This window comes from Pongo pygmaeus, chromosome 17 (assembly GCF_028885625.2).
Source record: "Pongo pygmaeus isolate AG05252 chromosome 17, NHGRI_mPonPyg2-v2.0_pri, whole genome shotgun sequence".
Classification (NCBI taxonomy): domain Eukaryota; kingdom Metazoa; phylum Chordata; class Mammalia; order Primates; family Hominidae; genus Pongo; species Pongo pygmaeus.
In genome coordinates this window covers 69454507-69465595 of record NC_072390.2, presented here as the reverse complement: position 1 = coordinate 69465595, position 11089 = coordinate 69454507, and positions in this window count along the sequence as shown.

The following is an 11089-nucleotide window of genomic DNA, read 5'->3' as shown; positions in this document are numbered from 1 at the left end:
TCTTACTCTGTCGCCCAGGCTGGAGTACAGTTGGCATAATCACACTCACTGCAGCCTCAACCTCCTGGATTCAAGCAGTCCTCCCACCTCAGCCTCCCGAGTAGCTGGGACTACAGGCACACACCACCATGCTTGGCTAATTTTTTGTATTTTTTGTAAAGACAAGGTTTTGCCATGTTGCCCAGGCTGGTCTCAAACTCCTGAGCTCAAGCGATCTGCCTGCCTCAGCCTCTCAAAGTAGTTGTATTTTATTATGGAAAATAGTTTGCTTTTAAAAAATGTATGCAATTATATTTTAGACACAGGGACCTAGAAATATGATCAAACTCCAATGAACAAAAGTGAACTCTATCTTCCAGAGTCTATGTCAACTTACAATGACCAGGAGCTCATTCATTTTCTAGAGTGCAACATTTTCTCTTGAGTTGACCTACACTACTAGATCATTCTTCTCTATGTTGAATCAAAGTCTTCTCAATAACTTTAACTTATTGCCCCGGGTTCTGTTTTGTAGACAGATACACAAAATAAATCAAATTATTCTTCTACACTTGCACTCATATGTTCACCACTGCATGATTCACAATAGCAAAGATATGGAATCAACCCAGGTGTCCATCAATGATAGACTGGATAAAGAAAATGTGGTACATATACACCATGAAGTATTATGCTGCCATAAAAAGAATGAAATCATGTCCATTGCTGCAACATGGATGGAGCTAGAGACCATCATCTTAAGCAAAATTAATGCAGGAACAGAAAACCAAATGCTGCATTTTCTCACTTATAAGTGGGAGCTAACATTAAGCACACACGAACATAAATATGGACTACTATATGGCAGAGGGAGAGGCTGTGGATTTAAAAAGTATTTATCAGGTACTATGCCCACTATCTGGGTGAGAGGATCCATACTCCAAACCTCAGCATCATGCCATTTTCCTGTGTAACAAACCTGCTCGTGTATCCCATGTATCTAAAATAAAAGTTGAAATTTTAAAAATTCTTCTAAATGGTAGTTCTTATTTTAGCACCACAAACATGCCCCTCATTACTCAAATTTAAAAAAAAAAAAAAAACTTCTTACAAAAAAAAATTACGATTTGACTTTTACCTAAGTCAGTTATTTTTAATGGGGAAGAGGTAAGGAAATGAATAGCACCATCTGTTGTTGCAAAAATGTCACTGCAGCCTCGCAAATGAGTGTTAACACCTGGGCAGCATTTTCCACACTTGCCAGTACTACTACAACTGTAATAATAATAATTACTACCACTCAAAATGGAAACAAGCAGCTGAAAAATATGTTTTGACCCATATGAGTAATTTGTCTAATTCCACATTACATTACATTAAAAATGTCAAATGTGTTTTTATCAATAGAATATTGTCTTTTACTCCTTCATTCAGAATGAATAAATTCACTATAAAAAGATGTGTACTTAAAGAGTAGATGCACCTCTCTGTTCATAATTTAATTCTTATAACCCCTCTAAGAAGGAAAGATTATTATCCCTATGTGTTGATAAGACATCAACTCTTAAAGAAACACTCAATGACTCACAAGCTAAGTTTAGTGTGTGAATCTGAGGTTACCTCACTTATCCAACAATCATTTAATTAAGGTTGTTCTATAATTATTGTACACCTTTGTTAAGAATAATAGAAGAAAAAGTGCACATTGTAAAATGGCAAATTTTATGATATGTGAATTATATCTCAATAAAGTTGATATTTGAAAAGTATATTGAGGGGAGATGGGAAAAGTGAATTAGAAATGAAAGATATTTAGAAGTGAATCATTCAAAGGGACCAAACAAAAACACTGAAAAAAATAAAAATACTGGCGACTTATCTTCAAATGCATCAGGGATGCCTAGATGTTATTAACATAAGACAGGGCAGCAAAACAGAGGTAGTGTTGAGGGCTGGAAATAGAACATCCATGGGGCAGGAGTTGCAGGAGTCCAGGCTGTAAGTAGTAGCAATGGCTTAGCAAATCTAATTGAGGATGCCAGGCTTCCTATCCATGCAAACACTCCAATCTCCAACCCAGATTTAAACAGATGATCAGCACTAAGGCATCCCCATTGGAGAAGCCCATCCTCTCACCGAGTACAAGAATCATGAATCCATCAAGAGCTCTGCAGGTCTTGCAGTCTTAGTCAAGGTCTGTAGGAGTCAGCAGGTCTTTAGCCTTTGGAGGTAAAGTTTATGGAAAAGACCTAGTCTCCAGGGATGAGGCCTGAAAAGAACAAAGTATGGCTGTAAGCACTATTGGGAAATGAGTGGGAATCAACCAGATATTCATCAGCAACACAAAAGGGATCCTCTAATTATCAGAGGCTGCAAACTAGCTCACAGAAAAGGGATTAAAAGCTGCAGGGCCATGATGGAGTTTTCCAATCTGAGGTCCTGTGGGAGCTGGGGACAGCTCTAACCCTACAATCACAGTGGGACTGCAGGAATCAGCATTGGGACATTCAGCTCCCACTCAGGGCCACAGCAAGGAAAATTTTGAGCAGAATGTCAGGGTAGGACTGTGCTATCACAGTGGTCAGAGTATGGGATTTGCCACCTAATCTGAGTTGAAGGTGGCAGAAGATGAGTATGAAGCACCCCTGCCCAACAGCAGAAGATAAGGGGCAGTAGCACTAATATAATTGTTTTCTTTGACCCAGTTCTGCCTGGGACTAGGGCAGACGCTGGGGCAAGATAGAGGTTACAGGTGAGGGGGTTTGGTGGATTCAGCCATGAGGACCTGAGAGAGGCTCAGGCAGGGCGCAAGGGATGGAGCTGGAAATAAACATATTTGCAGTGATGATTTTTAACGTGTAAGAAAGCAAAGAAAATAGTCTCTGAGCAAAGAAGCTGGTCACAGCATGGAGAAGATAATCAGATCTTAAAGGTTATAGTGTACATGGGTTAGAAAAGGGGAGAAAGAAGGACACTGGAGAAGGCGAGAGCAGCTAAGACTATGCAGAGGAGCTATAAGATTGAAGGAAATTATAAAGATAGAGCCAGGTATACAGAGAGGCTGTTGTGAAAATGTAGAGAAATGATATCAATGTACAAAGTGGGAAAGCAGATGATGAGAACTTTGATTTTAAATCTAGAACAGATAAGACATAACTTCAAGAAAACAGCATGATCATTGTATGTGAATAAAATATTGAGGGTTGGGGTTCCATTCTCAGTAAAGGACAAATGACTGTATATCCCTGGATTGTCCGAGCAATAAGAGTAATATTCATGGTATTGATCACTCGCCGCATGTTAGGCACTATGTTGAGTCTTTTCACCCAATCCTCCCTTCCTACCAAATCCATTGCAAACTCTCCCAACTGTCCTCCCTGTTTCCACTTCTACAATCCCCCAATCCCTTTTCCACACAGCGTCCACATTGTTGATCTAAAATGAAAGCAAATATGCCACTATCCTACTCAGAACACTTCAATGGCATTTCCTCTTCAGAGGGGAAATCACTAAAACTTAGAATGACCTATAAGACCTTAAGGGGGGGGGTAACTCCTGCTCCCCTGTCAAGCTTCATTGTTCACTCATTTATATACTTACTATGTCCCAACCATGCTGTCTTAAAAAATAAAGAAATATTTCAAATATATGAACAGACAGAAAGAATTTTACATTGAACAGAATGTAAAAGTTTCTAAACTATATATCTAAGAATGGATTTGCTAGATTCAAGTGTATGTGCATCTTCAGTTGCCATGTTTTGCCAAATCGTGCTCTAAAACTACCTGTGTACATTCTTGTAGGGATGGTCTCAGTTTTATACCTACTTGCTAAAAATTAGGTATTGTCAGATTTTTAATTTCATCAGTTTGTTATAGGAATTGATATCCCCTAGTTACTGTAATTTGTATCTTGTTCGTTTATCAATTTATTAATTCAAGAAATATTTATTGGATGCCTATATCTTCCAGATCCTGACCAGAATTTTGAGCAATGAATAAAATAGCAAAGATTCCTGTCCTCATAGAGCTTCTATTCTAAATTCTGCATGCAAAAGAATGGGTCTTGATAAACATTACAGGTATTTATTTGGGATCTAAAGAACTGTCTCTGACTAGGGTAGAGATGAATTGGAAACAAACTGACCCTCACAAGCAGGAAACCTCAAGTTTGAGTCATTTCCACACCTCATTGAATTAAGGTGATCCACCTCCAACCCAGCTGCCTGCCAGAAGCAGATGTAGATCATTTCTGGAGAAAGAGAATCCATCTAAGATTCTCAAATTATTTCTATAAATTTTTCATGAAAAAATATTGGGCAAAACTTACTATGCATGTAAGAAAATAACATTTGTATGAAAAACAAGAGAAAGAAAATATACAAAAAAACAGACACACAGGAATAAAGGTACTGGAATTTCAGATATGACTTAAAAATCTTTATGATTAACATGTTCAGGAAATTAAAGATAAGGAGGTGAATTTGGCAGAAACATAAAACTATTTAAAAAATTTAAATTATAAGACTGAAAATAAAATAATATTAAGAATTCAATGGATGGCTTTGCAAACCAAAAATAAAATTTTAAGCTGCCCAACCATCTGAATAGACCTCTCCTCCTGGCATAGGCATCCCAGAGTTAATCTGAAAAACTAGTTCAGGCCATGATGGGAAGGGGAGCAGCTAGACACGCCTCATTATAACCTCCTCCCTTTTGGAATGACTGAGAAGAGACTCTGTAAGTCATAAGAAACACTTACTCTCTGAAGCCTACTACCTGGAGGCTTTATCTACATGATAAATTCTTGGTCTCCACAATCCCTTATCACAACCCAGGCATTCCTTTCTTTATTTTTCTTTTGAGACAGTGTCTTGCTCTGTTGCCCAGGCTGGAGTGCAGTGGTGCGATCTTGGCTCACTGCAACCTCTGCTCCCGGGTGCAAGGATTCTCCTGCCTCAGCCTCCTGAGTAGCTGGGATTTACCGGCCCCAGACCTTGTTATTCATAATAATTCTTTCAACCAATTGCCAATCAGAAAATCCTTCAATCTACCTGTGACCTGGAAGCCCCTGCTTTGAGTTGTCCAGCCCTTCTGGACCAAACCAATATACATCTTACATATATTGATGGATGTCTCATGTCTCTCTAAAACGTATAAAACCAAGGTCTACCCTCATCACCTTGGGCACATGTCATCAGGACCTCCTGAGGCTGTGTCACAAGCTTATCCTTAATCTTGGCAAAATAAACTTTCTAAACTGATTGAGACCTATCTCAGATACTTTTGGTTTACAAATTGGCAACCTCAAAGGGATTCTGAGTAGAGGTGCCCCTGATCTTTGACAAATCTCCTGTTAGTGCCTGGCACCAGCTTGAGCTATCTTTATTGCTCAAACCAATAGGACAATTTTCTGGAGCCTGGGAGCTCCCTTCTCCATAGAATCCCCAATCTCCCAAAATCTGGTTGAGATTTAAAGTTTATTTAGCTGTACAGCTCCTTTTCTGGAGTTTTACTCACTTCCAACAAGGAAGGCGCTTGTTCCTGCTTCCATGGCAATAGAGAGGAGGCAACTGCTTTCTGGAGTTTCAGCTCACTTCCAATAGGGAAGGTGAATTTGAGGGGTTTTTTCCCCCCTGCTGCTAGAATGGTAGATAGCAGTCTTGAACCTGGGCCCCATTCCTGGGTAAGTAGCTGAATTGGGATTTTGTCTTGAAAATTCTCCTAAATAACTAAAAGTTAAAACTGACAACCAACTGGTCTTAATTTCTCCTTACCATTAGAGCACTCAGTAATCATTTTTTGTTTTTTTGTTTCATTTTGTTTTGTTTGCTGTTGTTCTGGTCTTCCTTTGGATTTGACTGGCTCTACCTAACTTGGTCAAATCCGATTAGGAATTCCAAATTATGGAGAACAAGGCCTTTGAATCAGCTAAAATTCCTTGCAACTGAAAAAGAAAAACATCCAGTTGGTTTTATCTGTTCACTTCCTTTCTTTAAAAAAATTGTTCTTTCATTTACTTTTCTTCTACCCTATTCCTCCTTCACTCTTGGCCATCTTCAGTATCAAGTGAATAAAAAAATCTAGAGAAGGCTTCTAATGACTCAGGTTCCTTAAAGAAGTCAGAATAGGCTGGGCGTGGTGGCTCACGCCTGTAATCCCAACACTTTGGGACGCCGAGGCAGGCGGATCGTAAGGTCAGGAGATTGAGACCATCCTGGCTAACACGGTGAAACCCCATCTCTACTAAAAATACAAAAAATTAGCCAGGCGTGGTGGCGGTTGCCTGCAGTCCCAGCTAAATGGGAAGCTGAGGCAGGAGAATAGCGTGAACCCAGGAGGCAGAGCTTGCAGTGAGCCGAGATCGCACCACTGCACTCCAGCCTGGGTGAATTAGTGAGACTCCATCTCAAAAAAAAAAAAAAAAGAGAACTCAGAATAAAGGTGCCGCTCACCCCTTTGGGGCATGTTCTGTTTTCTTTGTGGAGTTTCAAGAGTCGTGGGCAGATTCTTCTTAGGTCTACAGCCCTGCTTTCTTGTATTGCATTAACTGACCTCTTTGGCTTTGTGGGGGTATCAGAGGCTACCTTGTATTGTGAGAAGATTTGACCTTGGTGTGTGTAAAGGAGGACAAGAACTGCAACATTAGGGGTGGCTGAGGACAGTTTACAGAAAGTGGTCTTAGCTGGGATTTTTCCCTCCAAAGAAGTTGTTGTTGAAAATCCTAAGTCTAGTTTGGTGGTGCATTCTAAAGGGTCTTCTCCATTGTCTTGTCTCTCAAAATTAATCTCGATTGGTATGTCTGTACATTTGTGTGAGGAACTGAACTGTCACTCTTGTAGATACATGAGAAACTGAGTTCCTCAGCTCTAAAGAGAAAGGGCCTTTTGCTCCTCCCAGCCAAAAGGTGCCCCTGGGTGACCAAGTGGGCCCGAGTGGGATTGTCTAGGGAGTTGACCTCCCTGCAACGTGCAGTGGCCCTACAGGGAAACTCCAGCAAAATTAAAAAGGCTTGTCCAGGAAGCACATATAAGAGCTGGTCACTCTATACTTTGAACCTCTTAAAGGTGCTAGCCCTTCAGAGAGAGAAAGAGGGAAGAAATGACTCAATAGTGACACACTGTGGAGTTCTACTCAATCAGCACACTTCTCTCCACTACACTAAACCCTAGGCTACAGCTCAGTTTCTCCTTTTAAGAAAAAAATGTGGGAAACAAACCATCTCAGAATGAGGAAAGACAAGGAGAAGGACCCCCTTTTGGGCACCTCATTGGTTTTATGGTGCTTCTACTTGCAAGTATTTTTGTAAAATGGAAAAGGTTGAGGGCATGCCAGTTTCTCTAGTACTCCAGCTGGTTGCATATTATGGTCATTTTGTGCACATTTTAAACTGATGGACAAATTACATGAAGGAAAAATTCAGAGCCCAGAGGCTGACCTGCAACTAAAGAGTTCCTAAGTTGTCTATTTCTTTATTTTCTTTTCTGCCTGCTTTAAATCTGCTGTTACTTTTCTACTGAGATAAAACCCACTATTTAAATGCAACTTTTAATTTTTGTTATTGTTTTTGTAAACCAGTGAGTTTGTATTAGTATCCCATGCCTAGAGCTCTAAAGTAAAAGCTATAGGATCTTAGTTTGTATGAGCATGTATGTGTGTGTTTAATGTGTACATACATGTACACATGTACATGTATTTTGTTATGTGATTTGGCCACAAGGTACCAAATTGTCTTAAAGAATACTCATAAAACTAAATAATAAGACCACATGCTTTTCAAGTTCATGTGACTTAAGTAAAATATTTAATAAATAAGCTGGTTTTAAAAGTATTGGTAAAGTAATATTAGAAATGTCTTAAGAACTATCAGCATTTTCGTTTCTCCTTATTGATCAAGTGGTTCATACTTATCCTTGCCAAATACTATAAGTTATCAAAATTTGCCATAAGGGCTATAAAACTATAAACCCAGCCCAAAACAGAATGATCTTTGATTGTGAAATGTTTGATAAATATGATATTTAATATAGTTGGTTTAATAAAATCATCTAAATCCTGAGTTACTGGTAAAATACCTATATATTTAACTTAAGGTTCTTATTTAGGTAAACATCTAAAATTCACGGCTATAAAAATGGTTAACAAGGAAAAAACTTTAAATGATGACTATCACAGTTTTCATCAATAATGTAGCTAAACTATTAAAAAATAATAATAAGTTAATCAAGTAAATGTAATGGAATAAATGAATATAAGTAAAATTGTCATATAATTTAGAATCTAAACTTATATCAAATTAAATAACAGATATTTATTCAATGTCTGGGTCATTTCCAGTTTAAGAAATCATATGAAAACAACTATCTAAAAAAATGTGTTTTTGTCTACTTCAGAGGTTATTTATAAAGCAAGGTAAAAGGAAACAGGAAGTAAGAGATACAAAGAAGGTTGTAGATATAAAGATATGTTTTTGGTAAGAAAGGTTATGAGAATCACATAGTAAATTTTGACCTAAAATAAAATGACTGGTTGTTTAAGAGAGATGTTTAGAACAAAACAGAAAGTCCAAGCACATTACAAATGGTCTGTGTAAGTCAGAATAAGGTTCATTGAAAGAAGGAATTTATAAAAATGTTATGTGATTAAGTTGGTCATAGTTAAAGGAAATTATAACAAACAGTCTTTCTAAAAATTGGACTGATATTAAAAGAACACTAATATAAAACTAAAGAATTGGTTAGAACTATATTTTCTTATAATTTGATTTACTCACTGAAATGGCAAGAAGCTTTTAATTTTTAAAATCTATTATCTCTTTCTTTTCAAAATTCTTCAGGTTGATACCTCAGAAGTTCAACTTCTGCTGTACCCTGCTGCTTCAGCTCTTTCTCCATTTTAGAAGGCCTGGGATGGTAACTCTCTCCAACTTTTGTTGGCTGCTGTGTAATTTTTTTTAATTAATAGTCTAAAGTAAGGGAAAATTTTTGAAAACTGGCAAATGGCAAATGAAAACTCTTATAGGATCTGCCTCTGTCTGTGTGCTTATTATATCTATATATTTATATATGTCATGTGGAAGTGATATTTCACTACCCATTATATGAAAAAGCTCTAATCAATTGGCTTGAAAAACAAAAGTAAGTGCTTCTCAGACTAACAGAATCTAGCTCAGATGCTTTTTAGTTCATATGACTAGTAATCTTTGGTAAGATTAATTTGTTAAATTAAATCTCAATTTTCTCCAATAGTTTAAAATCGTCTTAAAGTCATGCTATGTTAAATTAAGTAATACTAGGTTTTCCTATGGGAATTAGGGTTGCTAATAGTTAGAACAGTAGGAAATAAAAAATGTGTTTTGGTAAGTTTATAAAAACATGAATATGTAGTTTTTGCTAAAGAAAATGTAATTTTTCTCATTTATAGACTATTTAAAGGTTGCTTCAAAATAAAAGAAAAAATGTAAATAAAACTAATGAATAAAGAGAAATAAAAGTGCAGGAAATAAGAAACCTTTGACTACTGGGTGGCCATGTGGTCACCCATGGTATGGAGTTGCAGCAGGGCTGTATTCAGTTACTAAAAGCAAAAGTAACCAGCGGAATTTAGATGATGGATCATACTCTAAATTCCAAAATCCAAAAGTTATTCATAAATATTTTGATTTTATGACAATATAGTTATTTGCATAAGTTTAGTAAGAATCCCTTCTTTTGAAACAAGTCACAATTGGAGACGCTGGTTATTTTACCAAGGGTTTGACTGAACTAACATATTTTCAGGTAAAGTTCCAGCAAAGCCAACTTGAAAATAGCCTATATGGCCAATCAACTCTTGTTGCACTTCATGCAAATAATCAAGCCAAGTATAATAAGCCTAAAACTTATTTTGCACACGAATTGGTCTTACTATTTCTCTTTAGTAGAAAATGAGGGCTAAAAAAGGAAATTGTTTCAAAGGAAAACTGTACCATATATTACTAGATTCTAGCCCTGACTTTTGAGTGCAGATTGAAAAATGAATTATTTCTTGGCTACAATAATCGCCTAAGGAGCACAGCAACAGGTTATAGTTTTCTTCACATTTTTAGTTGGAGCTCTAATGGAATAGATTCCTTTTTCTGTTCTGACACATGCATTATCTTTTAATTGTCCAATTATTAATATTGTTTATCTCCCATAGTTTTACTTAGTCTGAGAAAACTAGAATCATGATATTCTAAAGACTAGAGATGATTTGGCAAAGCCTGTAAATTTTCCTCATTTAGAATCCCACTGAGCCCAATCTATTTTTCACTGCAAATGCACTGCTGCTAAAAGTATACAAGCACCTAGGCCCAGGACTATCCCGGAAGAGGTGGGTCCATCAGATTTTAAGGGCCAGTTTTGAGGGCCGGAATTAATTCAGTTCCTCCAAATCAAGGTTGAGCTACACAGATGTCTAAACAGCCGGCAAAATAATGGGCTTTGCCCCCTGTGTTATTATGTGCATGGCACATTTTCATCCACCCCAACCATAAAGAATTTTTCTCTTTCCCATATAATTGAAAGAAAATTATTACTGAGAGGATATAATGATACCTCATGACAAAGCCTTCTGGGTATAATACTCCTAGCTATGAAATTTATGCAGATATATATATTTTTAAATTTTATCAGCCATCTTACAACAAAATTACTAAAAGACCACAAAAAGCATTGTGGCACAACAAAAGCCTCCAAATTTCTTAGTGTAAAAGGTTTTAATAACGATTATGTTTTCTTTTTCTTTTTTTTTTTTTTTTTTTTTTGAGACAGAGCCTTGCTCTGTTGCCAGGCTGGAGTGCAGTGGCACAATCCTGGCTTACTGCAACCTCTGCCTCCCAGGTTCAAGTGATTCTCCTGCCTCAGCCTCCCAAGTAGCTGGGACTACAGGCACACACCACCATGCCCAGCTAGTTTTTGTATTTTTAGTAGAAACAGGGTTTCACCATGTTGGCCAGGATATTCTCAATCTCTTGACCTCATGATCAACCCCCCTCAGCCTCCCAAAGTGCTGGGATTACAGGCATGAGCCACCATGCCTGGCCAATAATAATTATGTTTTCTATAGCTAATTCCTATAAGTCTGTAACC